The following is a 17254-nucleotide window of genomic DNA, read 5'->3' on the forward strand; positions in this document are numbered from 1 at the left end:
CCTTTTTGAGCAGAAATTTTAAGTTACATCTTATCAACGATAACATGATGTTCGTAAATACCTAATTAGGCAAACCTGAGCTATTTAGGACGACCGTGGCTTAACTGCCAGGAATGCTTTTAAGAATGTTTGGTTGGACAGAGCAAAGACATAAGGGGTGGGGGAACAACAGAGCATTCCACAGGCATTCTCTCTCTCTCTTTCCCTTTTTCTCTCTCTCACCCTTCATACGTCAATCAGTCTTGTTATCTCTCCACTCTCACCCCTGTGCCCGCCTGTCTTCCAGTTCGAAGCTGTCGATGTGTTAATCACCCTGCTCTGCTGACAGAGGGAGCCAGATATTTTAACGTCCTGATAACCCTGTACTGGACCCTGTCGTCCTTCTCACGCTGCCCTGTCTCTGGACCTCACTTCTCTGAGATCCACTCCTCTCCACCACCCAACACAGCCCAAAAAACTCTACCCTTATCTAGACTCCTAGAAATAGACCACCAGGGTCAATGAGAATCTTTGTTGCCACCTACTTTGCGGCCACCTTGAAGGAATAATCGCATTTTTATTGTATAATACAGACAGGTCACTACCTCACATTTCAGTGTTTATATATGTATGTAATTGTGTTTTATGTAAATTTGGAATAATTATGGGACCACTTTGTTAGTCTAGTCCAGTATAGTCTATTAATAATCCAACGTACCTAACCATGTTGTAGTCAATTAGATGACAGTTAGTTCATTAGTACTAATAGTATTGTCCAAATATTTTTAAAACACAGTTGTTACTCTAATACACAGTCCATAGTGGTCCATATTTCCTTTATTAGAAATGACCACACTATAACTATGTAGTGTAGTGGGTGCAATAGTAGCCACAGTAGCAGTAGTTTATGGCTTTCCATCATTATCAGGACATGATTTATTACTGACACTATATTGACAGGAAATAGATGCGGATAACAAATGGAGAGGCTGAATGGGAGTTTTGATGTATTGGCAATGGCGACAGGGAGGGGGAATGGGGTGGAGGGGGGTAGTCATTGAAATAAGAGCTGTTTTGGCGAGCAGTTGATACATTTGATACGAAACTCACTGGATCCTCGACATGAGCTGTCGAAGTGCTAGCAGGGGAGACTTATCAATCACTGGCCTTCTATCAGCCTGCCTGTTTCCCGGAGCCTGGGGATGCCCTGTTTGTGTTCAACGAGGTCTGTAAAGCTGAAGCCTGCGCTGTTACAGCAGCCCACCCCCTCCAAGCCTTCAGCCAGACCGGGCTAGAGCGTCTCCTGGCCTCCGTTTGCGTGTTTGTGGATGTCGCTTTCACGTCACTGTGTCCCCTATGAAGCAGTCCTTAAGGAGAACTTGGCGACAGATACACGCTCAGAAAAATAAAGAGAAGTGCTTTAGGTTCTCTAAAGAATATTTCCAATTCCTTAATGAGAAAACAAGAAAAGAAAAAAGAAAACATTAAAAATTTGAAATTGCTCTACTATACTCTTTTTCCAAGAAGTCCAAGAACACAAAGTCTAAGCGCAGACAGTCAAAATCTATTCATTTTGGTTCTGATGTTTCAAAGCCTATGCTGCAGTCAAAGTAGAGTACACTTCACGGCTGGTACGTCATAGAAGGCTGTTCCAAAGGACCTGAAGAGCCCTTTGCTGCATACAGTCTGATGTTCAGAGAACTTTGAGACTTTGAGGACACAACTGATGTATCCTTCCAGACCCTGAATTACCCAAAGGGAAAAATAAAAAAAAACGCAATATGATAAAATTAGGAAAACCTACTATTCAGGAGCAGAGATCATTTTAAAATGTTAGTTTTAACAATTATAATCCATTTCTGTGAAGAAATGAACAAGTATATACATTTCACGCTTCAAACTTGCTAGGGGTAGGATCTTTTTGGTGATGTTGCCACAAAGCATCTTCAGACATTTATTTTTTGTGACCAGTAGACTGCTAAAAAAGAGACAGTCCTAACAAGGATCCCCAACTGCAGTCTACAGCTACAGTGTAATAAACTATGCTAGAGTGTATTTTACATGTTGCAACTAGTCAGTGTGGTTAAGGAGTAGCAGTAGAGTGGCGAAGTCCTGTCATCCACCGGTTGAATGATGCGCCAGTCCAGTCCCACAGCTGTGACCCAGAGTGGTAGGTGGCTTTGCAAAAGCTTTGGGGACAGAGAGGCAACCCGCCGGCAATTGTTTAACACCCTGAGAATGAATATGTAAAGCGCAGCTAGCTCATAAATACAACATGAAAAGGCCCCTGCTGGGTATAAAGACATGTTATTAGGCTTACTTTGAAAAAGTGAACTGGGAGTATTACAATGAGTCTGTGTAGTCACTTGGGATGTGTCCCTTGCCTCACAAAAGGGACACATCATTAAATTAAAGAGAGGAAAAAAGTGATTATTTGGGGAAATTGTTTTGTACAAATAGAGCGGGAAATGATTTGCTCTCAACCCCTTCTCTTACCAAAACGAGGGACCTTCGCCTTCATGCTGTCTGAAGCTTTAGAATCCTACTCAACGGCCTGTTTGAGTGGAACGGTGATGTGAAATGTGTCCAGAACCAGAAACAATTATGGAGATTTAGATGAGGGACAAGAAGGAAAACTGACAATTCTGTGGGCTTCCTTATTCTGGGCTTTCCATCCCTGCTGTGCTAAGGCTTCAGAACAGTAGCTATTATACAATGGCTGCTGTCATGACTGCTGTAAAAACAACCTGTCCGCTACTTTGCAAGTCACGGACATCCAAAAAAGATGATTTTGACAAATTGTCTGGAGATTCCTCCGACATGCCGGGAGGGTGATAAACATCTGTTTTAACACAAAGGACTTGGAAGGCAAACAGTGGACAGCCGAAAAGCTTCCTCCACACCCCTGCTTGGTTTCAACAAGACAGATTTCACTCTGCCTAAGCTGACACAGATATCAAAGAAGGGAGGAACAAGGGTCGGCAAAATGCGTTTCAGATGCTTCGGTTTAGTTTGCTTTGGCTCATGGAAGGAGATAAGCAAACACTTAGGAGCTTCTAAGTTGCGCACTGATCTACACTGGAGACTGAAGTTTGCACACACACAAGGACAAACACACACACACACACACTCACAAACACACACACTTGTTTTTACGTAATGCCAGAATGCTGCAAGTCCAATCCTACACTCTTACACTCTCAAGTTTTTTCCCAAAAAAGCCCTAATTTTTTTTTGTCCTAAAACTGTTTAAAAACCAACGTACCACACACACACATTCTGTGGTGCTAATTCACCTCCCATACTCCAGATCTCCCTGTGGTACACATTACTGTGTGTTAGATTGATTTAATGTGCTGTGCCTAAGTGTAGCCAAGGTGTGTTCTAGTGTTTTTGTTCTAATGTTCGACTCACAAGGGCCTGGCCGCGGTTCTGCATGTACGACCTTAATTCCAGAAATGTCAAGAGGCTGTGTAAAATGTAAATCTATCTAAAGGAAAAAACAAAATGCAATGATAGCGACATATTTTAATCACTATAGAACATAGAAAACATATCAGATGATGAAAGCGAGACACAATATATTTCTTGGAAAACGATAACTCATTTAGAGCAACAAAAGTTTGGAACTGTAGATCATATTTATCTGCATTTTACACAGCGTTGCACCTTTTTGAGAATGGGGTTAAACTGTATACCACTTATTTATTTTTCTTGTACCTTTATATACTGTTAAATTACATGATGTAAATGAGTGATGCTTGTTGTGACCCACCCTCCATCCACCCCCACAGCCCCCCCATCAACTTTTTCATACAGACTTGCATACTTGCACTCATAACACACACATACACACAATACACATGCTCACACACACACACACACACTTAGCCAACAGATGATGTCCCCTCTTAACACAAACCATTCATCGTTACACAATTAGGACATTTTTTCAGCACCTGCTGCAGTGGGAATGCCCATTTGGCCGTGTTAATTAGATCCAGACTTCACAGCACAGAGCTGCTACACTCTGTGGCCACGTGCATTCCCAAACTGAGGCGCTCCCACCATTACGACTTATCACAGACTGCATCTGCCAATGCATCACTACCACAGCTAACAGGCCGCCGAAACCAATTCGTCGCAGGTTCATCGACTAAACTCATCTACGCCGGTCGTTTGGCTTCTGACGGGACGTCACAGAAGGGCAGCTCATAAATAAGTTAACCATTACTGCGCATGGCTTACTAAAACACTGTTTAACTAAAGTGTTCATTCCTAAAACACAAGCGACAATCCGAAAAGTAATTAGGAAGTGTGATCATCTCAAGCAGATGACCCAGACCATTAGAGGTTAAATCGCTTGCCTTCAAGAACACTTAATAACTCCTGGCCGGTTACAGCCTTTCATTGCTTTCACTTTAAAGAGCTGTAAAGTGCCACCTGAAGAGTGAAAGAAATGCCCTGTCTGACTGAGAAAGAGTCCCGCTCACACTCACTGACTACAGAGCACAATGCAAACTGGGAAATTGTGCTTATTGTTATTCGTAGCGGGCAGACATTCAGCGTGCCCTTTTTACAGGGTGTACTCCACTATTACAGGTAGTTGCGAACTATCACCACTCGTTGAAATTTCGGCCCACTACACAAAAAGAATGGAAGCACAATGACTTCAAATAGGTTTCTAGGTAAACTCCCATTGGAGCCACATAAAAGGAAAGACAGGTCTCAGACACACGTACCTTGCGTATTCTAGCTGTGTATTGGCTTATTGTTTTGCTGTTGTAAATAAGGACAGTAAAATGTCTCCTAGCATTTGTGAATGAATGGGAGTTCCACATCTTGCTTTTTTCATGACCCCTAAAGGGGACAGAGGTTTCATATGTGGTCTTGGCATTTGCTTCCAGGAGCAGGCAACATGAGTTTCTGGTCTTTGATGTTGATTTCAGAAATCCCATTGAATTTTCTTGCAGGTTGGAACGTCATCTTGGGAAAAAGTACAAGAAAACATTGCAAATGATTGTCTTTCTAAGAATAACACATTTTTAACATATATATATATTTTTTTAACAGATCATACTTGTCTTTAAGCATCTAAGACTACAGAAAATCTCACCTCTGGCCTTCTTTAGACCCAGGTTTGTTGTATGGCTTCAAGCATAGTATGAGCATGAGTGTGCCCTGAGCACCCTCTAGTGTCCATATAAATATGACATGACTGCAGAAAACAACAGCAGAAGAACAAACATGAAAACATGGATCAATACATACTCTATTTAAAAGAATAATATATAGACAGTTCAACCAAAATGTGCTGTAATAGATTTTCTTATATATCATCTATCCAGGACTTTCCTATAAAGTACTGCTCATCTACATTCACATCCAATGAGACGTTTGCACATCCATTAGCATCTAACACTCAGTTACACACCAAGCAAAGATTAAGAACAAGGTTACATGTTTACACATAGTCTTAAAGGTGTTGTGCATGTCAGTTTGAATGTTGTGGTGTAAAGTCCACTCCACTAACAGCCAAAGTGAGCAGAATATCGCACTAAGAACGAGAAAAAAAAAGGTTATTTGTGTGCTTTGTTGGCTGAGATGTTCAAAAATTATCAACAAATATGTTTATACTGTAGCTTTGTAATAGTTTTGTATTTAAAAGCAAAACAAAATACATTAAACTAATTAATTTATTAAATTGTGAAAAAAAGAGAATTTTTTTATTTGGTTCAGTTTAAGCCATAAATTTTATTTTGGTGCAGCTTTACTACGGATTTCAGTTATTTATGATTATAAAGGAGACCAAAATATACAACAGCACTGTAAATACAATCCACATATTGTTACATAGCTTTTTCACACATCTTTACAACAGGAGCACAAGTGAAAACAGAAGCCCAGGTGAAATGGGTTCAACACGTTCAAGCCGCTAATCTACATACACACGTTCAACAATACGAAAACCAGTTCTAATACCTGTAAGTCTGAATCACTAAAGAATTGTAAAAGAATGCTGGAGAAGCAGGAACCAAATCTCTCTTCGAAACCAGACACGAATGCTTATTGAAAATTATCTTTTAATAGCATCTCAATGAAACCAGACATGTTTGGATATTGGAGGAAAAAAAATCCGCTTACACAATAATGTATGTGAACCTTAAAAAAAGTAAGAAAGTGAGGGTGATTAACAGAGTGAAACTCTCTCAGCCTCACATAGCTCAGCCTCACTCGCATGTGTCTGGGAAGACAGACAAACTACTCTGGCCGTCATTTCACTCACTCAACTAGTAACTAGCAGGAATGTGCCACATTTGACAGCAATCTGCTGGCATGCAGACAAAAGGAATGGCCGAGAGTTGACTCCGAACAAAATGCAAAAGAATGAAACTGGCAGCACTGGGAGGGACGGGACTGAGGAAGAGATGCAAACAGGAAAACAATAGGAGCAATAACTGTGTCTATTCAGGCCTTATAAACTGTTAGACTGTGGATTATAACAAAAAAAAAAACACGTTCCCACATTTATCCCAAAGCTGTAATATACAGTGTATAGTTATTACAGATTATAATATGCTTAAAATGTTTTGTGTCACTCTTAAAATAGTCACTATTTTATAACTATTAGGGCAGGGTGATATATAAAATTTGGAACATTTGTTCCAGTCATTCCAGTTTTGTTATCACCTTATGGGATAAAAAAAATAAGATATATATCCTATACCCCCACTATTTTTAGGAAAAAAAAATATTAAGATGTTAGTTTCATCCATATCCCCCTAATACCTATTATACCTATTTATTTAGGCATATAACAGTTTACTCTGCTTTACATGTATTTATTATCTATTTTTTAACCCTTGGTGTGTAATAAAAGGCATAAGTCAGGCAGCATAAGTTGTTCATCCCAAAAAATAATTTAAGTCAGTAATATATTAGTTTTTAAACCAAATTAAGATTAAATATTAGATATGATGCTCTAAAATGACCCATATTGAGACAGTAGGTGGCATAGTTATACAAAGCACATAGAGATCCTGCAAAGACTGACAAGGCTTTGCATAGCTTCTTTAGGTTGTTTACCCCTACAGAAAATCAGCAAGCGTGGCAATAGGAGATGTAGAGTACAGTAAGGGCAGTAGTGTTTTTTATAACTAGACAGTAAAGCATTTATCTTTTTAGGTTGACACTGAACATCAGCCTGCTGGATGTGAAATAAGAGTTATGATGTTTTTAATAAACTGTAACATGTCGACAGGCACATCAGTGTGCTTCTTATCAGTTTATTATTAATTTAATTTCGGCACACCAATTGGTTAAGCTATGTCTAGAGCTGGATACCGTACTAAGCATTGGTACAGACAATACAAAATTTCAATATATGAGTTAAGAGATTGTAAGAGAGAGGGGAGTTTGGGCGGCTTCTTCTTTGTAGTAGGAGCCCAGAACCCTTACTGTCAAGAGCAGCTAAGGAACAGATTTACGGATATATATCTGAATCAGTTTCTCAGATTTTGCTATATTTATAGGTTTATGTTTGAGTAAAATGAACATTGTTGTTTTATTCTATAAACTACAGAAAACATTTCTTCCAAATTCCAAACACAAATATTGTAATTTAAAGCATTTATTTGCAGAAAATGAGAAATGGCTGAAATAATATAAAAGATGTAGAGCTTTCAGGACTCAAATAATGCAAAGAAAACAAGTTCATATTCATAAAGTTTTAGGAAATCAATTTTTGGTGGAATAACCCTGGTTTTTAATCATAGTTTTCATGCATCTTGGCATGTTCTCCTCCGCAAGTCTTACACAGTGCTTTTGGATAACTTTATGCCACTCCTGCTGCAAAAATCCAAGCAGTGTGATCATCCATCTTCCTCTTGATTATTTTCTAGAGGTATATATTTGGTACAGGTGGATTCAGGCATGTTCCTAATCCTTAAAATTTGTTATTTCCACTATACCTCTATATACCCACACTTTGTTTTATTAATCTAGTCCCCTGCAGATAATAAATACATGCGTTTACAGCATGTTACATTTATTTCTGATTTTAATTCTAGGTATGCCTTTTGGGGATTTTTGGTAATGTGTCATTATACATGACTCATAATATACAAATAGTCACATCTAGAAAGAACTCCAGGGCTTTTGGCTTGTGTTAAGCAAAAATAACTGACGTAACAACAAACAAATGGCAAACAACCGCCACTTAACCCTTAATAATAGTAATTTCAAATGTATTAGAGCGCAGATCCAATATTTACTATTTTGTAGGCACAACAAGATTCTTGGTTGCTGTTGAATTTGTGTTTATTAAGAATGCCTCTTTAATAGCCTAACCAGTAAACCAGTAATTATCAGTAGTAGTTTATGGAACCTCACACAGTGCACATTTTTTCACACTGGTTCTGGGGGGGGGGGGGAGCTCTGACATGCCAAAAGTCATGGGATAGCAGTATGTAACTTGGTCATAGAGCAGTTATTTGCCTTTCTTCCTAAAGAACACTTAATTCAACTCAACTGTGTTAATTGCCATGTTTAGTGTATCTGTCAGAGCAGGGAGATTAGCAAACTGTGCTGGACTGTCAGCTGGATTGTCAGTATTGCAGAGCCTTGCTCTATATCGTCGCTCAAATAAGCAGCACAATGAAGTAAGCATCTTATTTTTTAAGTGTTTCAGAGTGTAGAAATACTTGTCTAACTCTAGGAGTGTTTTAGTGCTGTCACCATAAACAGACTCTAGGTGGCACACCACACAGTCTTTTCTCATCTTATTCATTGACAGTATCAGCACTGCTCAATGGCCTTTCTATGACTACACTTAAATCACCACAACAGTGATGCTTAACAGATACATTATACATGACAGGGGCAGTTATCACCTACCTCATGTCAGTATGTTTCACAAACATTTATCATCTGGTCAGACACGGCGATCATGTTGCTAATAATAGCTGCTTCCAGTCCAGAGAATTTATAATTACCACAAATACATCCTCAGTCTTGCACACATGTGACTGCAGGTGCACACACACACACACTCACACACTTACTCACACCCACACACCCCTCCCTGCTTCTCATCTATAAATACCCTCTCCTCAGTGACGCCTGTCAGGGCCGGTAACCTTGGCTTCTCCACTAGTGCACTGATTTATGGTAGGGCCAGATTGAACTGACCTTGCACTTGGTCTCAAGCAGTATAAGTAATGGCGGGTCATCAGCGGCGAAACTGGCGGCCATCTTAGCGCAGGGCTAGCGTGTTGCCTTTGTCTCTGTCTGTGTCTGCTCCCTCTTAGTCCGGGATCTGCCAAATGGACGTGAGTGGACTGGCACTTTGTGAGCTATCGCACAAAACTGTCGGAATAAGAGCTTAACTGCAGCGGGGATCAGGCAGCGGTCAGCGATAGCTAGCTTTAATTTCATGCCTAATTTCTCCCTGTGCTCAAAGAATTGATCTTCCTCCTCTGTCTCTCTAACCTCGGCCTGGCTGTCGGGAGCCCCCGCCGGACGGGGCGTGATGGGGGCCAGCCTCCGGGCCATCCATCACCCACCTCCCTAGCCCTGGATTCATGGGACCGTGCTGAGCAGGGCCGCTCTGATGAAAGCCGAGCCACACAATGAGCTTATTTGATCTTCATAAACTCAACAGGCCAGATTCATCAAACAAGCGCTCCGTGCTAAGCAAAATTCATTCTTATTGCCTAGTGTGAGCCACGAGCGCTGTGCTTTATGTCCGAGTACAAAAGACACCCACATATGAACAACTCATTCGCACTTATTCATGAGAACAGGTTCCATTGTTATGTGCAGAACCACTGGCCTGGTTTATTGCAGCCTGCTGGAATACTCAGCAACACTTCATTTCCAGGCTTAGACTTTACATTACATATCTTCTATATTCCACTAATAAAGTTGATGTAATGCTTTAGACAGAAGTTTATCAAAGCATGCTCCACTGTGAGCAGTTTATCAATGCATTCTGTATAGGTTCTCACAAATATTTACCGGTTTTACACTGCACTGGCTTAAAACTAGGGCTGCATTACATTGAGAAAAAAATTACATTGTCATATTATGTTATCCTGTATGAAAAAAAATTACATAATTTTCTACCACATCTCTCCAGAAATCCAATTAGGGCTGGTTGATATGGTTAAAGTTGATACAACATAAATCCGATATAAAGCCACAGAAAAATTGCCAGGAATGCCTATTGTGGATGTGGATGATAGTGTATTAATGAAAATTATGATTTATGTAATGCACCCTCTAATAAACATCAGTCACTGACAGATGCTGTAAATAATACAATAATCATAATGATAATCTTGGCGATATGACAAAACACTGAATTAAAAAACAATATCAATAATACACATATACAATTTTATTATTGCACATGATATGATATGGTACACCCTTAAATTTACTGTATTTAAAAATACAAAAATTTTATAAAATTTGTAACAAAAGTCAATGATCCAGAATGTCATGAAACTAAAAATACACTCCAAATATCTGCATATATTCAGGTTTAAAGTAATATGAATGATACTGGACAGATATAATCTGTCTCTAGTAGATACATAATAGGAAATGAGAACAGTGTGAATTTTTGTTTGCTAAAAACAGCAAAAAATTAGTACGCTGATGTGATAATTAGGGGTGGGTGATACGGCACGATATTTCAGGGTATAGTATCATTTAAGATATTCCAAAATGTTGGCAATATTATTAAGTAGGATATGATGTAGCACACCCCTAATTGAAAATGTGGTAAAAATCATGTTACCATACTGATATTAAACTGTTGTCCAGTCCTAGATCCAACATGGCAAGATATTAATAATGCACCCTGTGTGTTAAAAATCGAAGTAAAAACAATTATATTGGGCTGATATAATCCTGAAATGTGACTACTGCACACATGCACATTGTGATGATGATGCTAAAATGATATATTGTGCAGCCTTATTTAAAGGCTCTACACTTTGCTCATCAGTATATGGCTCATATCCAAATGAATGCACAAAGGCACGATCCATGCCAACTGTCCAGTTGTCCAATAACTGAAAGATACTGCTATGCTTGAAAACGCACCAGATCACCCTCCAGGCCTCAGCTGTGATTTTTTTTTTACTTCTTTGTCTAATGAAACACTACAATTTAATGTGACTAATACTAAAACCACAACACCTGTTAGTTTTTACTATACAAGACTAGTAAGACCTGTAAAGAGAAATAAGACAAACGATTTGCATCTCCTCCTCTTTCATAGCCTTCTTACACTGATGCTGTAAAAAGGCTTAGGAAAAATAGGATGGTGTTTAGTGGACTTTTTCATGGGATTACACGGGAAGACTCCGTCACAATAACCGAGCAGTTCACCCCCCCGGCCATTATTCTCAGATGGAAACTACAAGCTTGCTGCAATAAAAACTCTCATATCATCCTCCAGCTCCTCAGTATGCTGTGGAGCCCCTGGAGGCTTTGAGGGAGATGACCTCATAGACAGAGTCTCCTTTAGAGGTCAGTCTACACAGTACAGAGGATGTTTCTCTGTGCAGGCAATACCCTGTGCTCTCGCTGACAAACACACAGACACACAAAAATAATTCTCTACAAGAAAAAAAAAAAAAAACTACATTTTCTGCATATTTTAAAGCCCACATTCTTTTGTGCCAATATTATGTCATTTGACATAATATTTGTGTTCTTTTAATAATTCCCTTAAATTAAGCAAATACACATTAAGTATGCTTTAAAGACACGCTCATTCGTTTCTTCCAAAATTAACAGAATGAAAAAGATTTTATCTAACTTTTGCTGGTGTAACTGTCTCTACTGTCTAAGACAGTATAAATAGTTTTTCTACTAGATTATCGAGGATTGCTCTAAATATCTGATTGTAACCACTAGCTAGAACATTATTGAGGTTGGGGTTTTGGATGAGCACCACCCGACCTCATCCACAACTCCCTAACTGAAGTATTGGATGGAGTTCCATCAACACAGAGAGGTTTAAATGCACACATTCAGATTGTCATGTCCGTACAGAGAAATATTGCTGATAGAATTGAACACTCTAAGCAGACATATATGAACCTATCGACACCATGCCTAATGCCGAATGTTGGCTAGTGTGGTTTAAAGCCACTCAGCATTGAGCTGTGGAGGAATAAAACTGACAAACTTAACAACTTGTCAAAAAATGACAAAGTCAATGGCAAATCTCCAACTGTTCAGCTATCTAGCAAACTCTTTCTAAGTTAATGTTGGTGCAATAGAGCAGGATAACACAAATATAACTAGTGGGTAAAACAGGACCAGGGCTGAAACGTGTGAGAAAGTCTTTAAATGAAGACAAATCCCAAGGATTGGGCATAAGTTTCACGCCAGTTTTATTGTTTAGCACAAGGATTTGGCTCTGCTACAGTGTGCAATGTCAATGTGTACTCTGACACAGTGTCAAAAGATGCTTGAACCACAGCACTAACACGTTTGCCTCAGACACTTTTGGCAACCTTTTTGCTCCAAAAGGCTTGGGCTAATGCCAGGCCATTGGTGTGACAGATCCAGGTGGTACTATTGCCTGAATGTCAAGGCTAGTGATGGCATAACCTCAAGGTGATACTAACAGGCACTACGTTATCAGAATGGGCAGAGCTCTTTGTCTAGGCATTGTCAAGTCATTTACCATTTAATCCACAAAAAGTCCTTCAGGAGCATAACAAGCATTCGCCGATAATGAAATCAGTGGGTGACGCACAGACATCAGTGAGGGATGGCATACTCGGAGCGCACCAGTGACACACAGTCAATCCTTATTTACTTAATTGCATGGCAAGTGGTTCACATGGAGCTATTTGTCTCTCTGTCTGTCCCACTGTTTGTCAGGATGTTTCATCACTGGCTGGGTTTTGTATCTCTGCTCCCATCTGTGCCTGTCTGTATGTGCGAGCTGGCAGAGAGACAGAGCGCTCCCCATCACTGCCGGCACAGGCTGCATCCCCACCATCCAGCCATAAATCCTGAAATAACGGAATGCACAAAGATACGCTCCAGACTGTGCCACCGCAAAAGCTGGGGAGGGGTGAGCGAGACCGAGAGAGATGGAGAGAGAGAGAGAGAGAGAAAGAAAGAGAGAAAGAGAGAGAGAAAGAAAGGAGGAGTGAGAGAAATAGAGTGAGAGAGAAAGTGCCTTTGGCTTCACTGATCCAATTAGTAGGGCTTGTGTAGCTTCTCTCTCTATACAGCTCTCTTCCTCTCTCTTGCTCTCTCTCTCTCGTTCTCTCTCTCTCTCCTCCCCATCTTAATTGGAAGCCGGAGAGACCAGTCGAAATCGCATTAACAGAGGTCCTGACAGAGAGGACCATCAATCTTTTTTTATTACGGTGTAATGGGGGTTCTTGGGAGCCGCGATTCGATTTGTCACCGGCCTCGTTCGCTGATAACAGGCATTTGTCATCACTTTCCCCCTGCGTTAATGTTATCATCCCGGGCCTGACAGCTGCCTCCATCCAGGGAGTGCCAGCGACACAGCACATCCGTCAACATAATATTTCCACGGCCAAGGGGACTGCAACAGCAATAAGCCACATTAAAGCACTTATGAGGAGAAAATCTGTTGTCATTAATTAAAATGTTAGAGGGAGCAGCGGGTCTTCTTTGTGAGGGTACTGTGTCTGTTTGTGTTCTTTACGAGGTCGGAGGGAGGTGGCAACAATCTCAAGCTTATCTTCATTCTGCTGTAAGTACTTTAAACATGTCCTTTTTCGACATAAACTTGAATATATAGAAGTAAATACAATCATCAGCTCAGTGGCCACATTGCAGCCTGAACCTCTAGATGTGTGTAAACAACAGTACATGTTGAAATTGCTGTGTGAAGAAGAGCACATACCTATACACAGAAGCAATGCAGGGGCACTCCAACATTCATTTCCTGTCCCCAGCCACCAGGCGGCAGAGTTGAGCCCGCAGTGACAGGTGCTGAGGAGATGGTAGATTCTTTTGCTGCTAATTAGACCAACATCCTCTCCTCCTGCTGACCTACAGGACGACAGTCATTCCATCAGGGAAATCAATTCAGAGTGAAATATTAGCCCCTGTACTTAGTGCTGTGTGAGGAGCCATGGCAGCTTTAAGAATAATTAATAATTTCTGATTAAAAATAGCGACAAGCTGCAGTGGGACACAGGACAGATTTACAGGAATATTTCACATTGAATAATGAAATGTAAACAGTTATGCTCTTACACCAAATGTAGCCAATTAGAACAGACTTGATTTGGAGGTTGGGGTTCATTCTTAACACTTGGACTGGATCTACAAGACTCATTTTATAAAAGTCACCCAAACAGACTATTACTATTTGTTAATGAGATGATTATGATATTATTATTTTTTTTTAATAATTTGATTTCTATGTTTTCCCATGTTCTCCCCAAGTCACACGGCCAATTACCCAGCCCACTCATTAGGACTTCCCCTATCACTAGTAATGCCCCAACACCAGGAGTGTGAAGACAGGCATATGCCTCCTCGAATACATGTGAATTCAGCCACCACCTCTTTTTAAACTGCTGCTGATGCAGCATTGCATCACAGTGCACTAAGAGGAAAGCGCAGTGTTTCGGTTCCAATATATCAGCTCACAGACTCCTTGTACTGATCGGCATCACCTTTTGGAGTGATGTGGGGAGAGAGCGCTATCTACTCACCCAGAGAGAGCAAGTCCTATTGTACTTGCAGGGCTCTGGCAGCTGATGGCAAGCTAGTGGCATGCTACATGAACAGGATCGGAACCGGCGATCTCCTAATCATAGTGTCAGCGCTAAGCCCGCTGGACCACTTGAAGCCCTTGATTATGATATTATTAAAAAAATAATAATAAATAAATAAATAAAACAGACAAAAAGTGTTGTTTTAATTCTTATTTTTTTTCTTACTTTATTTGGAAGAGTATGCAATTGGCAAACAACATATGGGAACTCCAAAATTTCAAACTTCTTACTTCCCACCTCCACGAAAGCCATTTTAGCTGTGAAGAAGAAAAAGAAAAACAGTGTGCTTATAAATAGTGTGATTTTATGCTGGAATAAAAGAGTTGTTTGTGGAGTAATTTGTAAGTAGAACAAGATAACAGAAATGACTCAATAATATACCACAAAAATGTCATGAAAGTTTGCTAAAATCCTGCACATAATATGTACAATATGTAAAATGTGACTAATAGACATTGTCCTTTCAAACCATAAATTCCATAATTAAATCAAATAAATAAATAAAATGCTAATGCTAATGTCTGCTTGCCCCCCATTAGGACATCTACTAGCTCTATGATGTATAAAGTAAATTCTGAATCACTGATAAAGCATTGTGTTTGTCTGTAAAAGAAGATAATTTACCTTACCTAATTTATCTTCGTACAAAGCCATGGCATAGACATGCAGCAGTTTTCCATTTCCAACAACTTAAGCCAACAATATAACCCAGCTCCTCATAAGCCACTTTCAGTCACTTTTGTAATGCCTGCAGTTCTGTTTCTTTCCACAAATTTGCTCACATCAAGTCTTAATATGTATAAATAGCTATAGCTAATTTGCAGCCAGTAGTTTAATTGCTACAGTAGACAATAAATAGTACAGCATATAAAAAAATACTATATTAATTTATTAAATTAAGAAATAAATAATTAATTACATTTGCAGGTAACCACTGCCCCCTTGTTGATTTTTTTGTTGTTGTTGATTTTCCAACGTATAAACAACTAGCTAACATTACATAGCTAAGCTAACAGCTAGGTTAGCTAACAGCATAGCTAGCTAACCACAGCTAACCTAGCTAAACTAGTTAGTTCACACAAGAACAGTGACTAGCTTGCTAGGTTACCATAACAGCATTTGCATAACAGCAAATCCAGATTTAGTTTTATTAATGCTATATTTTTCATTGTTATTTGACTTAATTATGTTAGTTACTAACGTAGCTAGCTAAGCTAACTAGCTAACAGACTGCTTGTTCATTAGTTAACTAATTTAGTTAATCTATTTAGCTAGCTACTTAACTAGCTAGCTACTGTAAAGTAACATATTTAACTTTTCTTAACCCTTTGGAATTTTTCAGCATAGTAGCTAGATAAGCTAGCTAGCTAAATAACACATGTATTGTATAGTTTGGTTAAAATGAACATAAAGTAAAAAAGAAACCGGTGACTGTACCCGGTGACAACAACCGAAAATCCCTACTATACCCATAATGCAACCCACTACCGTAGTCACACTAATGACAAAAAAAAAAAAAAAAAAAAAAAAAAAATATATATATATATATATATATATATATATATATATATATATATATATATATATATATTTATTTATTTATTTATATATCAGAGACTGTAAAAAAAAGATATACACAGCTATACACAGTCTATGATATGAACTATATATATATTTTTTTTTAAATCGCGGTTATTAGTTATAACATATACAGACATTTTTATTTATGTATTTGTTATTTTATTTATGTATCTATTTGAATAGCCTTTTTTAAATGCATTAAAGACAGAAAAGTGCATAATTAATTTTATATTTTTGTATTAATACTTTTTTTTTAGGTCTGAAAGGGTTAATCGTCTGTTTAAAAGTCCTGCTTGGTCTCCGGTGAGAGCCGGTGTTCTGTCGAGTTATGCTACCCATCGATACGTGCTTCCTAAAGACACTGCGCATGCGCTAACCTACACTTTTTAATTACTTCTCGTGTTTTTTTTTTTGTTTTTTTTTCAATATAAATCTGTTTTTTTTTATGTGCATTAAACAACCTGGACTCACTGCCACTGCATTAACGTGTAAATGGAAAAATAATAATTAATACAACGATTATAATATTATTATAATAATACAAAAGCAGTTTGTAATGACACAGTGATTTATGCTATCCAACTATACCAACCTACATATACTGGGACTTCTACTGGGAACATGCTCTAATATAGTGCTTATTTTGTATTTTTTTACATTTAAATATAAACTATGATAGCACGGTTTAACAGGGTAGCACAACTCGACAGAACACCTGTTCAGTACAGCTGAGTACAGCAGCCCATGGAGATCACGTTCAGGCACTGACCTTGAGCCCAGTGGACGAAGATTTGCGAAGCCAGGTGCGATTTAGCGAGTAATTTCTCTTCCCGCATCGGGAGAGGGGGCGTTTCCTATCATTTGTCTAGGCGGGCCTCTTCTGGGGAGCTAGCGCG

The 17254-nt window shown here is 39.1% G+C and overlaps 1 long non-coding RNA gene across 1 annotated transcript; it reads right to left on the reverse strand.

Moving 5' to 3' along the window:
* Positions 1-883: 883 nt before the first annotated feature.
* On the reverse strand, positions 884-16252 carry LOC111196035 (uncharacterized). The gene is made up of 5 exons (XR_002651981.2): positions 15407-16252; positions 14943-15034; positions 13895-14043; positions 5096-5197; positions 884-4965 (listed from the first exon to the last, which is right to left on the reverse strand). It is a non-coding gene; the product is annotated as an uncharacterized LOC111196035 (long non-coding RNA).
* Between the last annotated feature and the right edge of the window lie 1002 nt (positions 16253-17254).

Source organism: Astyanax mexicanus, chromosome 7 (assembly GCF_023375975.1).
Source record: "Astyanax mexicanus isolate ESR-SI-001 chromosome 7, AstMex3_surface, whole genome shotgun sequence".
Taxonomy (NCBI): Eukaryota; Metazoa; Chordata; class Actinopteri; order Characiformes; family Acestrorhamphidae; genus Astyanax; species Astyanax mexicanus.